At 41.0% G+C, this 16,415-nt stretch overlaps 1 long non-coding RNA gene across 1 annotated transcript; it reads left to right on the top strand.

The window, feature by feature from the left end:
- The first annotated feature begins 1,095 nt into the window (after window positions 1-1,095).
- On the top strand, window positions 1,096-14,906 carry LOC127552316 (uncharacterized). Its single transcript, XR_007951325.1, has 2 exons — window positions 1,096-1,260; window positions 14,706-14,906. It is a non-coding gene; the product is annotated as an uncharacterized LOC127552316 (long non-coding RNA).
- Window positions 14,907-16,415: the final 1,509 nt, after the last annotated feature.

The raw sequence follows: 16,415 nt of genomic DNA on the forward strand, positions 1-16,415 counted from the left end.
GAAGGAAGGAAGAAGGAAGGAAGGAAGGAAGGAAAGAAGGAAGGAAGGAAGGAAGGAAGGAAGGAAAGAAGGAAGGAAGGAAGAAGGAAGGAAGGAAGGAAGGAAGGAGGAAGGAAGGGAGGGAGGGAGGAGGGAGGGAGGGAGGAAGAAAGGAAGGGAGGGAGGGAAGAAGGAAGGAAGGAAGGAGGGAGGGAGGGAAGAAGGAAGGAAGGAAGGGGGGGAGGGAGGGAGATAGGAAGGAAGGAAGGAAGGGAGGAAGGGAGGGAGGGAGGAAGAAAGGAAGGAAGGAAGAAAGGAAGGAAGGGAGGGAGGGAGGGAGGAAGGAAGGAAGGAAGGGGGGGAGGGAGGGAGATAGGAAGGAAGGAAGGGAGGGAGGAAGGGAGGGAGGGAGGAAGAAAGGAAGGAAGGAAGAAAGGAAGGAAGGGAGGGAGGGAGGAAGAAAGGGAGGAAGGAAAGAAGGGAGGAAGGGAGTAAACTGGAGTTGTGTGTGTGTGGAAGGGGAGAGCAGGAGAGGACGAGACGTTTTCTTTCTCTTCTCTGCCCCTGCCCGAGGTGCTCCCCTTCTCCCGGATCCTAACGATCTAATTTTCTTTTAAACAGGAACATTTTAGCAAGAGCCCACGTGCGGCGTGGCGGGCAGCGCAGGCCTCGCCCGGACGCATTGGCCCGCAGAGCCGTCCCGTCCTCGCCGCTGTGGACTTGGAAGGTTCCATCTTCGGCCATTAAGGGAGAATAATTATTCTGTCAACAGCCTCTTCCCGCCTGATCTGGGCCGGCTTTTCTCTGGGAAACGCCGCCCTGGGCTCTGCTCAAACCGTGCGTGGCGGGGGCGGGAAAGCGGGGGCCGCCTTCGGCTTCCCTCTTACCCACAAAGAAAGGAAGCAGGGGCTGCCGGGGCCGGGCCGGGCGGAGCAGGGAGCGGGAATGCAGAGGCAGCCCTCCTGAGGCGGGGGATATGGGGGGGGGGAGTTGGGGGAGGGGGGGCTGTCACATGCTCTCTGCAGGCCGCAGTCACAAAGGGGAGACTGGAGTCACTTAGGAAACCTGATTCGGGAAGAAAGGCGGCATCAGCCAGAGAACCACGGGCTCCGGGACTCGGGGTCAGGGCCGCGCTGCCACCTCTCCGAGACTGACTCCGGGGGCTGCAACTCTCCGGGTCTCAGTCTCCACAATTGTGAAATGGCATTTAGGCCCCTTGTAGCTGTAAGCCCACAACTCAGAAAGACCCAGCAGCAGCAGCCGCAGAATGCACTTCAGAAGGTCATTGTTATATCCTTGTTCTCCGTCTTATTTCAAAGTCTGTTCGCTGGACAGTCAGTTGGTGACTAGTAAAAAGCGAGGCGTTTACCAGAAATCCCAATCTCAATATCCCTGTCTCCATCTCTGTCTCTTTGTCTCGGTCTTTCTCCCTGTGTCTCTGTCTCTCTCTGTCTCGGTCTCTGTGTCTCTCTGTCTCTGTGTCTCTCTGTCTCTGTCTCTGTGTCTCTCTGTCTCTGTGTCTCTCTGTCTCTGTCTCTGTCTCTCTCTGTCTCTGTCTCTGTGTCTCTCTGTCTCTGTGTCTCTCTGTCTCTGTCTCTGTGTCTCTCTGTCTCTGTCTCTCTCTGTCTCGGTCTCTGTGTCTCTCTGTCTCTGTCTCTCTCTGTCTCTGTCTCTCTCTGTCTCTGTCTCTGTGTCTCTCTGTCTCTGTCTCTGTGTCTCTCTGTCTCTTTCTCTCTCCTCTCCTCTCCTCTTCTCTCTCAATAGGTATAGATGCATGTAGGTGATACAGATATCTATGTAGGCAGCCATGGATAGCTCTCTAGCTCTATCAGAGGGATTTATATGAGATCCTGGAGGTGCTAGAGTTTATCCAATAAGGAGAGGGATGAAGTCAGATCTGCACTTGGAGAAGCTGAGTAGAGAACGGACTGGACCTGAGACCGGCAGACTCTCCTCCCCACAGCCCGGCAGCCATTTCAATGGGCCAGGCATGAGATGGTAAGAGCCTGTTCCAGGGGGTGACGGGTCAGAGAAGAGAAGGGCCTGGATTAGAGATGTTAAAAACGTGAAACTGCCTTGGCTACAAGTTGGATGTGGGGGCAGGGATAGGGGGAGATGGTGAAGAGACCAAGATGACCCCTGGGTTGGGAGCGTGGGGAACTAGGAAAACAGCATTGCTTCTGAGAGTAATGGAAAGAGTTTAGGCAAATGATAAGGAATTCCATCTTTGATATGTCGAGTTTACTATGTCAATGAGACATCCAGTTGAAGATATATAATATATAGTTGAAGGTGCAAGTCTGGAAGTTAAGAGGGATTGGGCTGGATAAGTAGATCTGAGAATCAGCAGCAGAGAGATAATCTTTGAATTCATGGAAGTTGATGAGCTTGCCAAGTAAAATAGAATAGAGGGAGAAGAAAAACCGTTCCAGGATGAGCTATGGAGGATACTAATGGTTGCTGAGCATGACCTGGATGAAGAGCCCGTAAAGGAGACTGAGAAAGAGGGGTCAGATAGGTAAGGAGTGGCAGAGAGTAGTGCCACAAAGACCTAGAGAAAAGAGACTATCAAGAAAGAAAGGGTAATTAATAGGATGGCAAATTCTGGAGACGACAAGAATGATAAATACTGAGAAAAAGCGATCGCGTTAATTAAAACATCATTTGCTAACCTTGAGGAGGGAAGTTTCAGTCGAATGATGAGGTCACAAACCATGTTGCAGAGACTTAAGAAGAAAATGAGAGGAAATAAAAAAGCACCAATGATAGACAGACTTTTTTAGGAAACTTAGTCTCAAAATGGAGAAGAGACACGACATGATAGCTAGAGGAGATCAAGGGACCAAATGAAAATAGAAATTGAAGATAAGTGAGAGAGTAAGAACGTGCAGGAGAAAGCGTGGAGTGGTGTTCCTTGTTGGCTTTGTCAAAGAGAAGGGCCACCACATCATGTGAGACAGAAATGAAGGCTCCAAGGATGGCAGAAGGCATCTGGGTGATGGGAGATGAAGAGGGGGCAGAGGAGAAGAAGCAGCTTTCAGCAAATGGCCTCCATTTCTGAGTAAAATATGCAGCAAGGTTCTCAGCAAAAAAAAAAAAAAAGGTGAATTGGAAAGGAAGCTTTGGAAAGGAATAAAAAGGCGCTGTGGTAAGGGGAATAGTGACTTAGTGGGGAGGTATAAAAGGAATTTTATTGGACCCAGTTGAGACCACGTAACATACACCTATAACAGACGCAATAAACATGGCTTCATCCTGTAAGTAGAAATGAAGACAGTTGATGGTGGAAATGATCCAAAGTTTGAAATTTGGCCAGATAAGATGAGAGCTAGAATAAAGGGGTGGTTGTAGAGTTGGATAGAAGGGGCCCATGTAGAATTAAGTTGACTCACCAAGGAGGTAAGAGGGGAAAGGGAAGAAAGTATAGCTAATGAAGGAGAAATGACCTAGGAAAGAACTAAGGATGCCATGGATTACAGGTTGTACTGAGGACAAAAATAGAACTTTTTGTTACAGGTAGAAGAAGGGGTAGAATGACATCAAATTGTAATCACATAAATGAATTTTATAATTCATGATCATGGAGCTAGAACATTTGTAAGTAATGAAAAGATCAAGGGTGCAACCAATCTCATTTAAGTCCCCGGAAATGATTAAATTGAATGGGGAAATTAGTGGGCTCCAGGTCCCTTTCAAGTATTCAGATAAACAAAATCAGTTACCAGTCATTGTTTATTGAATACGATAAAATGCAAACAACTGGCAATTGAAGTGATAAACTGAGGTGATAAATCTTTTAAAATTAATTTTGTTAGCTTTTTATATTACTTTAAATTTTCCTCATTAGCCCACCTCCTTCCTTCTCACAGTCATGCCATATAAACAGCATTGTTGAAGATAAAAAAGAAAAAAAGTAGAATTGAAATCAGAAAACCTAATATTTCATAGCTGTCTAAAAAAATGTGTTTGTACCACATTGGCAAAAGAGTTGGATGGTAATGGTTACTTATATCTCTTCTTTGATGCCCATATTTATTTACGGTAATTTTGCAACATTCTATTTTGATATTTTTTGTAGTTGTTTCATTTTAGGTCATTTTATTCATTGTATATGCTGTTTTCTTGACTGTGCTTACTTTACCATGCATCAGTTCATATATATATTTCTGTATTTCTTTGCTTTTATCATTTCTTACAGCACAATAATATTCCCATTCGTTCATGTGCCATAATTTGTTTAGCCACTTCCCAGTCAATGAGCACCTATTTTTTATCACGAAAAGTGGTGTTATAAACATTTTGGTGCATATCGGGACTTACTTCCTACTAATGGATTTTATAAGGTTATAAGCCTAGTAATACAATTTCTAGGTCAAAAAGTATGAACATTTTAGTCATTTTATTTGCATAATTCCAAAATTCTTTCCAAAATGGTTGTACTGATTCATGCTAAATCACCAAGGTACTACTAAGGCTATCTTCCCCAAAGCCCTCCAAAATTGATGATTTCCATTTTCTCATCATTGTCAATTTGCAGGGTGTAAGGCGTAACATCAGAGTTCTTTTGATTTGCCTTTCTCTCATTATTATTTGGAGCACATTTTCATATGGTTGTTAGTAGTTTACAATTCTGTTGAGAAATGTCTTTTGGTTCATATCCTTTGCTTGGATATGGATGGGATAAACATATATCTATATACACAAATATCTGTTGTTTATATATCTTAAATACTTAATCCTTATCCAAGAAACATGATACAATATGATTTTTCCCATTCAGCAGCTGCCCTTATTATCCTAGATGCATTAATTTTGTTTGCACAAAAATTTCTCAGTTTCATGTGATCAAAGTCATCTGTTATCTTTCTTTTACAAATCACTTCTATATGATATTTAGTTAAAAAGTCATCTCCCATTCAGGGCTATGAGAGATATATGATCTGTTTCTCTTTCATTGGCTGTGAATTCTTCTTTAATATCAGGGTCAAATATCCATTTGGAATGCATTATGGAAAATAGTGCAAGGTGATATATCATATAAGTTCAATTTTAATCATATTGCTTTGCAGTTTTTATCAAGTAGAAAGTTCTTTCCTAAGTAATTCCTGATTTTGGTTTATTAAATATAGGGAGTTCCTTCCTATACTTTACAGGGCATAGAATTTTTCTTAACATATAATGCTATCATTTATACATTTGTTAGCATAAAATGAGTTTTTTTAACATGAGTATAATGCTTTTTCCAAAGGCTTTTCTCATCTATTCAGTTGGTTGTGGGTCTTGGGGATGGTTTTGTTTTTAACATGAAGAATTATGATGATTATTTTCCTAACGTTGACCTATCTTTGCATTGTCCCTGGTATATAAACCCAACTTGGTCATGATGAATATTTCTTAAATAAATTGCTATAATATGATAGAGTTTATGTTAAAATTTTGAATCAATATTCATAAATGATATTTAGTTATTATTTCCCTTTTGTGCTTTATTCTTCTTTGGTATTCGGATTATTTTTGCAAAGAAAGCAATTTGGGTAGGGTGCTTTCTTTCTCAATTTTTGGGAATGACTTGAATAATATCAGTACTCATTGTTTTTTAAAGGTCTGATCAAATTCTCCACTGAATCCATCAGGAACAGGAGTTTCCCTCCTCCTTTTATAATTCCTTTATAGCAAATTACTTTTCTTTTTCTGAGATTGAATTCTTTAAGATCTTCGTATGATCTATAATTTTGAGTGATGTTTAAGTATTCCTCTATTTGTTTTGTATTCTCAGTATTATTAGCATATGACTGCCTCATAGATTTCAGGAATCTCTTTCATATCTTCAAAGTTTATTATTATTTTCCCTGTTCACATGCTATTTTTATTTATATCATTTTCTGTCCTGTTCTCAATCAGATTGGATAAAAATTTATCACTTTTATTACTCTTTCCAAATAACTTGTTTTTGTTTTACTTTTTAGTTTTAGTTTATATTTTCTTTTCAACAAGGCAATAACAAGTTTTTTTTTCCTCCAAATTTATCCAACTCTCCTTCAATTTTTAATATCTCTTCTCCAGGGGTTATTCTAGGTTTGCTCATTTATTGGCTTTCTAATTTTTATATGCATATTCAGTTCATTAATCTTCTTTTCTATTTTGCTAATACGTGTTTTATAGATGTAATTTTGCTTTAGTTGCATGCCAGAAATTTTGGCATGTTGCTTCATCATTATCATTTTCTTTGACATATTATTATTGATTGTATTTTTTTTTCTCTGCTCTGCTTGTTATTTAGGATTTTATTCTTAATTTTCTACTTGGGTCAGTGTCTCTTATTTGTACTCCTTAAACTGATTACTATTATAAATAATAATTTATTATTATGGTCTATAAAGGATGTGTTTACTGTGTCTACCCTTTTACATTTATTTTCAATATATTTGTGACCTATACATGATCAATTTTTATGGAAAATTCCATAAGGTGCTGAGAATTACAGATGTTCTTCATATTTAGTCTCATTTAAAAGATACCATCAATCTTTTAGCTTTAATTTCTTCAGTAACTTGTTCAATTTTTTAAAAAATGTTTTCCTTTTTATTTATTTGAACAAAACTGGAAAAAAAAAGACACTATGCTTCCTTGTCACCACTGAATTACTATTTTTCCTTATAATATAGTTTTTCTTTATGGTTTTAAATGCTAAAATATTTAGAACATATGAGTTTAATATATTGTTGTGAAAATCAAATTAATTAACATAAAATACTTTGCAAATTTTAAAACAGTATATAAATGCTAACTACTAGCAATTAGTTGGCCCAGTGGATATAGTGTTGGGTCTGGAGTCAAGAAGGCCTGAGTTCAAATCCTGCTAAATTACTTACTGTTTAATGCTGGATAAGCATCTTAACTTCTGCCTGCCTCAAGCTTTCTTATCTGCAAAATAATAGTGATGTTGATAATAGTACCTGTCTCCCAGTGTAGTTGTGAGGATCAAAGAGATAATTTTGTAAAATATCTGCAAATCTTAATGTGCCATATAAGTGTTAGCTATATATTGCTAGCTGGTGCAGTGGATAGAGAATATTGGGCTCTCTTTATGACTCACCTTTATGAACTCAAATTCAGTTTCAGATAGTTACTAGTTGTGTGACCCTAGGCAAGTCACTTAACTGTTTGCTTCGCCTCCTCATTCATAAAATGAGTTAGAGAAGAAAATGTCAAACCACTACAATATCTTTGTCAAGAAAACCCCAAATGGAGTCATGAAGAGTCAGACACAATTGACCTGAAATTTACTTATTATGTTGTCATGTTGTCTAAAATTATTGTTGTTATTGTTTTAAATTTATTTTCATGTAGTGAATTGGGAGGGATGTGATTGGTGTTGATAACATGATTACAGATCTGCCTTTTTTGGATTCACATATATAGTAAATTCAGTTGTAGTCCCTTATTTTTATTCTGTCTTTTATTTTATTCTGTATTTTTTAGATGTGTTTGAACATCAGCAAAGAATAAAGTTTGGCTTTCTTATCAATCTGATATTCTCTTTCATTTTACTAGAGTATTTAATCCATTCACATTAAAAATTATGAGAATTAGGTTTGTGTTTTGTCCATTTGTCTACAATATTGCTTTAGTAAATTTTTCCTCTTTCTCAGTAAATACAAGATTTTAGCTTTTCAATTATTTTAGTTTAATCTACTTTAAGGCAGTTCTATTCCACTAATTCTCTCACCTACAACTCTGCTGCTCCTCTTTGTTACTACTTTCCCTAGTTTTGTAGTTTTTTAATTACTTTTTATCCCTTTTCTTTCTTCCTTTACCTAATTTTTAAAAAAATAATCTCTATCCTTTTTTTACTCTCAGAGAAATAATCATATGAAGTAATAATTCTTCTCTTTGATTTAGGCTATTAATTTTTTTAAATTTTATTTCCACCATTTTTTCTAGAACTCTTTCTTTTTCTCATCCTGTTCATTATTTTCTTGCCTTTATATCTATCCAAAATATGTATTCTTTAATCCCATATTTTTTTATTTATTCAATCCTTCTCTAGCCTCCAAATTCCTCATAAAGATAAAGCATCTAAAGTACATGTTTTGATTTCCATCTTTTAAAACAGTTTTTGTTATTGCCTTGTCAATCTTTTCCCTCCCCACTCCCAATCCCTTTTTTTGTTTTGCTTTATTATTAGAAAAAAATTTCTTTAGGCAAATGTGGAGTTTGGCACCAAAAGTTGGGGTTCAGTCATGTGAAAATTCACAATGGTCACTTTCCTTGGCAAAAGGTAGATTTATTTAGGAGAATAGGTTACAGATAAAATGAAGGGATACAACAGACAACAGGAATGGTAAATATGAAGTAGAGTGGGAGAACATATGAAAGACAAGTTCCTCACAATTACCCAGTAGGAAGGGGGCACCCCTTGAGATTGGGGCATGCCCTTAGCTGGCAGGCTAAATCCTGAAAGGGACTTAGCACCTAAAAAAAGTTAGTTAGCTGTAAGGAGGAGAAATGGTGTTGACAAGTATAGTGGAGTTAGGAGGAAAACTACGTGGCTTAGTGCAAGGGAAAATAAGGGGGAAAACATCATGAGGCAGAGTGCCATGATGGACTGACCCAAAGGAGGGTAGCAGCCATGGGATGACCCATAAGATTTTATAGGGGAAATTTAACCTCAGGGACATGAGTAGGATTCCTGACAGGTCATGGCAAGGTGAGATTACTTGAAACCTTTACAGATAAGTAGGAGTTTGACATAATTTGGATTTCTGACTGGACTACCTTCCTGCAGTGTTGGGCCAAGGAGCTAAACTAATCTCTATCAGAACCTTCTACTGACTTGCCCCAGGGGTCAATTCTTTATAGTGTCTCTTGGTCCAAAACACCATACAGGATCTTATCAGCATTATTGCCCCATGGCAGGAATTTCCCTTTGTCTCTGATTATGTCATTTACTGTACTACCCTTTGTCCACTGCAAGATCATTTTCCCCATTTCTTCCTTTTTCTTCTTCCCAAGGGCCATAGCCTCCCACTTGTCTAGCTGCCAGTCCTCCTAACTGATTCTCTTTTCCTGATGCAGAATAAGTGATCCTTCTAAACATCAAATTCCTGCAAATTATATGCATTGTAAGGCTCCTTCTCCTATAATAGGATATCTCTTTTCACTCATGATTGCCTTCTTCGGTGAAAATTCTTTCCCTTCACTGAAATGAGATTTTCTCTTCTTTCCCTATGTTTCAATCTCTTGCTTTGCAACATCACCAAATTTTCTCATATTACATTTTTCATCATGGTGTTCATTAGCAAATGACTTAAACTCATCAAGGAAAGTCAGAAGCTCACTTATCATCTCTTTACTTATCTGTCATTTCTTTACTAAACAGTCTTGTTCTGTCCTAAATGGACTCAGTTATTCCTTTTGGCAGAAAATGGGGAATATATATATACACATATGTGATGTGAGCAGCCATTTTTTATAGTTATTTGTCATCATCCCATCCACTATCCCTTTCCTGATCTCTTTCTATCCCTTTCCTGATCTCTTTCTTTTCTTCTAAGTAGTTAAACTTTCCCTTTTCTTTATCTTTAGCTTTCCTAACTGATCCCATTTTATTCTGAACTGTGGTGTTTCTTACCCTTATTCTCACAATGGATCTCACTTTTGTGTTCATCCTCTGGAACTCTCCTTGCTTTCATCTACTGTGTATATCCAACACACAGGTGGATTCATGCTCTCATTCTATAAAACTCACAGCTATATCTTCCCTTGAAGAGGCAGAAGAGTTCTATTCAACACAATGGTGACCCTTCTCAAACTCTCCAAACATCATGAGGACATTAATGAAACATCAAGCTGTCTCTCAATTGCTCCTTTCTTTTTGCCTTGTGACCAAACCATCTTCGTTTCCTAATGCACATTTATATGAAGATGGACTTTATGCTATTTTTCCTTCAGTTAATTGTTCATAACATTGCAGCTTGCTCATACCCATCATGAACTCCTCTCTAAATCTCAGGGAATTATCCATTACTAATTTGGCCATGTCTACCTCTTTAGAGCACTATCTTCTTTTCTTATTTGGATTTGTTTCTTGCTGCAAATTCTGATGCAACTTCTATACAAAATCCATTGGTATGTGTTGGAATCTTTACAAATTGTTAAGTCAGTAGAGTTGATAGAGACAATAATTATCTAATTTAGCATCGTTCAGTATCCTTAATCTAATCTTACAAAATGCTTTGGGCCAGGACCTGAAACAAGGTACTAAGTAGAACAAATTGATACAATGCTTGTGTTCACACCTTTACTCATTGGAGTTCACATGAGATTTCAGGGTTTGGTATGAGATATCTGAATTCCCACCTCCCTTGAATCTCTTAGGGCCAGAGAGCACTATGGGAGAAAACCCATAATCCCGCTCTCTGATATAAAAGAAGAAAGTAGAGACCCAATTAGGAGAGTTCAGCTGAATTAGATTGGAGAGGAGCACTCTGGGCCAGACACAGAGCATTCTGGGAGAGCCAGAAGCCATCTCTTGGAGGCAAGAAAGATTCATTACAACTTTTACCTTGGTGCTGGCTGGAGGCAGAGGCAGAAGCAAAGGACCAAGCTGCAAGAGCTCTTGGAATCAAGCAGAGAGAGAGACCTCTAAGCTAACCAGGCTAGATTGGAGACAATCAAAGATCTGAACTTTTATCCCCTGGCTGCATTTGGGGTATTTATTGATCTGAACTGATACTAAGGCTGCCTCCAGAAAACCCCCCCCCCCGAGAAACCTGCTTTCTCCCAGAGAGAACCATCATTTATATTATTTTAAAAGAAAATCCCCACAGATATGGGACTGTCCTTATTGGTGGAGATGAATGAAAGGAAGAGGGGGAGTTGGTGAGAGATGAGAAAGCTTCGGTTCTCCGTCAGAGCTCCTTCAGAATTCTCCTGGGCCAGCGCCCTCTGGGGATTCATAAAGCAATGATAATAGACTTGCCCATGGTCATAGCTGGGAAGGGGCTCAGGTCAAGCTGAATTCAGATCTTCCCCCCTCCAGGCCTCTCACTCTACTGAATGGCTTTTTCAAATATAATAGTGTAATATCCTTAGAATTGAGCTCAGGTCCTCCTGAATTCATAATTGTCTGTGTGTTGATTGAGCAGGGATCATCTTTTGTCTTTTCTTTTGGATCCCCAGCACTTAGCACTGTTCCTGGCCGGTAGGAGGTGTTTAATAAATGTTTATTGACTGACTGACCAGCTGGATAAAATATACTCCTTCAGAGCTATATCCCAGGGAGACAGTGCTCATCCCACCCAAGTCTCTCAATGAGGCTCTTCGCATCTTCTGTTCAGACCTCTAGTTTCGCTTGCTTGGTTCTTGGGTCAATGTTATTCTAATGGGATGACACAGATTTATTTGAAGTCTACAAAACGTAAGACCTCCATTTCCTTATATCTGCTTCCAAGGCTCTTTCCCCATCACCCCCATTGGCACCAGCTTAATTCCTAACAATCTATGAAAGTTAAATGTCCTCTCTTCCAAAGAGCTGTTACTGTTTCCACCCCTTTTCTCCACTTTCAGTTGGCAATAATCTTCTTCCCAGACCTCTCCAAAAACAATTTAACAGGTATACTCCTTATACTCCTCTAGTGTCCTCGACCCGGGGGATTGTAGCTAACATTACTTCTTGAACCCTTTTAAATTTTCTAAAGCACAATCCTCACTCTTCCGTGAGTGACTATCTCCATGTTATCCATGGGAAAGCTGAGTCCAAGACAAGGGAAATGACGGATCCACACGTCATTGATTGGGGACTTAGATCAAATAAAGGGACAATGCATTGCATACCCCAGTCTAATATTGATCAGTGCTCTTGGTTCCTTCAAGCATGTATTAATCCACCTCATCAGTCAAATGCACCTAGCACTCATTTGATGTGCCTCCATGTTGTGAAAAATCCAACTTTTTCCTTACCTACTTTGTGTACGAGGTTCTGACCCCCAAAGTTAGCATGGGGGATGGTGCTAAATATCTCTTGGGCTCCTGACGGCCCCTGCCTAAGGTTCCAGATACACGGATCCCTCCAGAACCTATGATTTCATCCAGAGAATTCACGGGAACTATGAAAGTACAAGCTGACAACAAACTTACAGGCCTGATAATGTGAAGTGGAAATAATGAGCTACAAGATGAAGATTTAGAAGGAAGGAAAGTAAAATCGGAGAAAGTACTTCTCTGGGAAAGTATTATGGGATGGAGTGCTTAGAGTTCATAACGAAAGTGAAAAGTAGGCCGCCAGGCATGGGGCAAAGCAAGAGACGAGATGAGGGAATGGGACACATCCCATCAGTGAAGAAGTCATTATACTGTATTTTAATTCATTGTCTAAAGATGCTTGCCATGAACTGTGGCTTTACTGACTGCAAGGGGCACCCTCATCGAGGATGTGTATGGCCAGAAAAGGAGGTATATCAGTCCCCTCTGGGAATAAGGATAACAGATGAACAACCCAAGAGCTTCCTTGGTGCCCAGACCGTGTTACAAGGCTCAAAGGAAGGCCTCCAGTGGCATGGAAAGAGCCTCCTTAGAGAATCCGCTGGAGAACGTGGACAAAAGTTGAACATATAGAGAGCGTGTGAATGGGTTGAGAGCAATCCCAGTGCAGGAAGTATCTACATTGGTGAGGTGATGTACTCAGAAGAGTATTGAAATAAGCCTAAAAACGTAGACCACACCAGCTTCCTTAAGCATCAGAAATCCAGCTAGGTGAGCCACTTCAAGGGCTTCCCTCAAGGCCAGTGAATGGAACAGTCACAGTTTATCATTGTTGTCATTACACTGGGGTTACTAGCCCATCACGACTATCATTGCCCTCCCCGGGAGCGTTGCCCCTCCATTTTCAAGCTGAGAAGCAGAGAATCACGGAATGTCTGAGACCAGAGGGATTTTAGAAACCATCCAATGTAACCATTCGTTGTGCAGATGGAGAAACTGAGGCCAGACGGGGGACACAGTTGAAAAGTGAAGCACAGTAAGGCAGGGGGAGGGCTGGGATTGAAGCCCAGAATTCTGAAAGACTCTCAGAGTAAAAGGGAATTTTTGCCCAGGATGACGTGAGCACTTTTAGAAGCATCGACAAGGAGGGATTTCTCAGGTACTAAGTTACCTTTGGAGATAAGAAAGGGGTCTAGGAGGAAGTGGGCAGATATTGTAGGACTGGCGCGAAGCTACAGATTCTGCAATTAAAGTGGTGCTTGAAGTGATCTAGGGGAGATGGAAGTCTCGAGAGGGATGTTTTGAGTAATCAAATTTCTTCCCCCAGTATCAGCACTGAGCAGCACTGATAATATATTACATTTAATCTTCTTGTCCCCTGTACACGCGACGGCACATTAACTGCCAATAAACGATAGCAGTGATTATCTCCCCAACGAAATATGGAGCGAAACCACTTTCTGAAAGCCCGGCGCCATGTTTGTCTGCAATCAGATAAGCGTGTGCGGCTTCATGTGTCCCAAGGAGGGCCGTGGAGAAATGCCGATCAGCGGCATCATCACAGCCCTTAAGAGAAGGGAGCGCGGCGCTGTCTCTCTGCTGGCTGGTTGACTTTGTAAAGAGATCCACTTTGGTCACATTACCATTTTGATTGAAGGATCAGGGTCAATCACATCACTTTTTCTCATCTAAAGGAAGAAAATTATTCTGAATCCAATCATCAATCAATGGATGTAATCAGCCTCTTTAAGGTATCAGGGGGGCCCACGTGACTGGCTTTTCCATGACACAATCCAAACACCCACATTCCGATTTGCTTGCCAGTCTTATTCTATCCACAGGAAAGCATTCAAAGGACAATGAGGACTGGAAACGCATTTGGCTATTAACGGAACGATGGCAATGGATTTATTTGAGAGGTCCCATAATTCCCACTCAGAGACCTCAGTATCAGAATTCATTTGCATATCTTTGTTTATCCATTACTGTAAGGTAACACACGGCCTCATCATTTTCTCTAATTTCCTAAGGTTAATTGTTCTTCTCTTCCCCCTTTCTTCTGTATATTGAAATTCTACAAAAATGAAAGTTAACTCAAGGAAGCATTTTCCATGGCTGTACCTGGTCAAAATATTTTTGATCACTAAAGCTGCCCAGACAGCAGATACAAAATGATATCCAAGTCAGTAAAGGAATCCACATTTCTCTTACATTTTAGGAGCAAAAGAGCATGAGGAATTCTCTCGTAACAAAGCCTCTCGTGCCAGCCTCTGGATATTCTTTAATGTTATGAAATATCAGCAACGAGACAGATAACGACGGGAGGCAGATTGGGAAGCCATCAGTAAAATGCATGAATGATCAATAAGACATCAGAAAATGAGTGGGGCCACTGGGGTCACCGGCGAGGAGATTTATGACTCAGGAAGATGGAGTGTGCGACGGGAGCCTCAAATGTGGATAATCTAGCCAATACGCCATTTGTATTTGTATTACTAAGTCCAAAGGAGGCGTGAAGTGATAGAATGGCGGGGCTACCTTCTAGTTCAAGCTATATATTAGAAAGGATTCTTGCTATTACACTGTTAACAAGTGGTCATCCAGTCAGTCCCCCGTGGACCTTCAATGAAGGGCAACCCGCTCTCTGAGGTAGCTCTAATTATTAGGATGATGATCTCCTGAGTTTCAGCCTCATTTTGCCTCTAGAGCATGGACTTATTGTAGCTGGTTCTGCTTTCTAGGGTCAAACAGCAAAATCACCTGATGGCCCTTCCAGGGCTTCTGATAAGGAAGGCATTCCCCAGGAGACAGCACAGCATGGAAGCCGAGAGCCATTCTCCGAGAGAAAAGGGGCCCGCGTGCGGGGGAAGAGCAGATTCTTCATTAAGGGTTCCCACCTTGAGGATATCACAGGACAGTCAAAATAAACTAGTATTATCATCTTTCGAGGCGGGGTGTGTGTCTGAAACATTAGTGTGGCATTTAGCAGAGATGTCCATCAATGTGACATTTAAAAAGGTTCTCTGCAAAAATACTTTTATTAATAAGGCCAGCAGGTTATTAATAAAAGGATGGTCATTTGGTCCGCTCTCTTAGCCCAAAGACAATCATGGCAGCAGACTCAGTATATATATGTATATATATATGTGTATGTATGTGTATGTATATATATATATATATATAATATATATATATATATATACCTCTATATACTCAGGCCACCACCAGCCTTGGGCTATTTGGAGGAAAGGATCTGTCTCTACCCAAGCTTGAGTACCCTCTGTGGACCTCCCCCCCCAATTAAACTCCTTACAAGGTTGGGTGGGGGCTGATCAAGATCTGGAGAGTCAATGAGGAATTTAGACAAAGGGGAGACCTCAGAGACTCCTAAAAGGATTGATTATTAATAATTTCTCTCATCAGGCAGAGGAAGATGTGGGCCTAGAGCTCCGGGGTGAGATCCAAGGACCTCGTTCCAAGAGCCTACTGTTCCAACCAGTTAGGCCCTCTTTCTATATATTCCCTAATAAAATCAAGGCTTTCCTCCAACTCTCTCCCTCTCACTGTTCCCTTTCCACAGACTCCTCTGCTCAGCTGCTCTCAGCTCAGTCTTGATAATGCTGAGAACCAAAGCAAGCCCCTCTAGGTGGGGTCAGACTGGGGCAAAGGACTGTGAGATTCACACCTCCCATGTCCTTCAGTGCAATCCAAGATCCTTCCAACTTTCAGCAAAAGCTCAACTTCTGCCATCAGGCTTCGAGGGGACTGACCTTTCTGATACTCAGGAGCGAACAAAATGGGGATGTCTTTCCCAATTCCACCGGTCTGAGATCTAGGGCTCTGCACTCTCCCTCCCAAATCCCACCAGTACCAGCAGCCCTAGGGAATCACCCTCCTGGGGATTCCACTGACAATGCCCTGGAGTTGCACCGAAAACTCCTACTCGCCCACCTTTGGTTGTTTCCATCTATTCCTTCTCCTACCCCACCCTTGAGGAGCAGATAAGGGAGGACCTGGGTCTGGATGTAGAGCATCATTCAGATACAGGATGGGGAAGCCATCGCAGCGGGAAACAGGCCTTTCGTGAGCAAATGGACAAAATGGGGAGAAGCAAATGGCCAGAAGAGGCCGTTCCTACTGGGGACAGACCTGGACGTGATAAATGAGAGGAACCAGATAGACGCCCTATCACGAGAGGTCAGAATTTCACCACATTCGAATTCATTTCTTATGCTGCCTTCACAAGGAATGGGTTCCCTTGGGGGTCAGAGAGCAGAGATCCTCAGAAGCCCCGGCCTTGCTCAAAAGTAGGGGCTGAAAGAAGGGGAGGGCACTCTCCAGAGATGCACTGGAAGCTCAGTGATGCTTGACCACTAAAGTGTCTTTCTCCCCTTTCAGCTTCTGCAACTTGACCAGTCATCCTCAGGTAGGATTCAAATCCAGCTCTTTGA

The sequence above is a fragment of the Antechinus flavipes genome, chromosome 2 (genome assembly GCF_016432865.1).
Source record: "Antechinus flavipes isolate AdamAnt ecotype Samford, QLD, Australia chromosome 2, AdamAnt_v2, whole genome shotgun sequence".
NCBI lineage: Eukaryota > Metazoa > Chordata > Mammalia > Dasyuromorphia > Dasyuridae > Antechinus > Antechinus flavipes.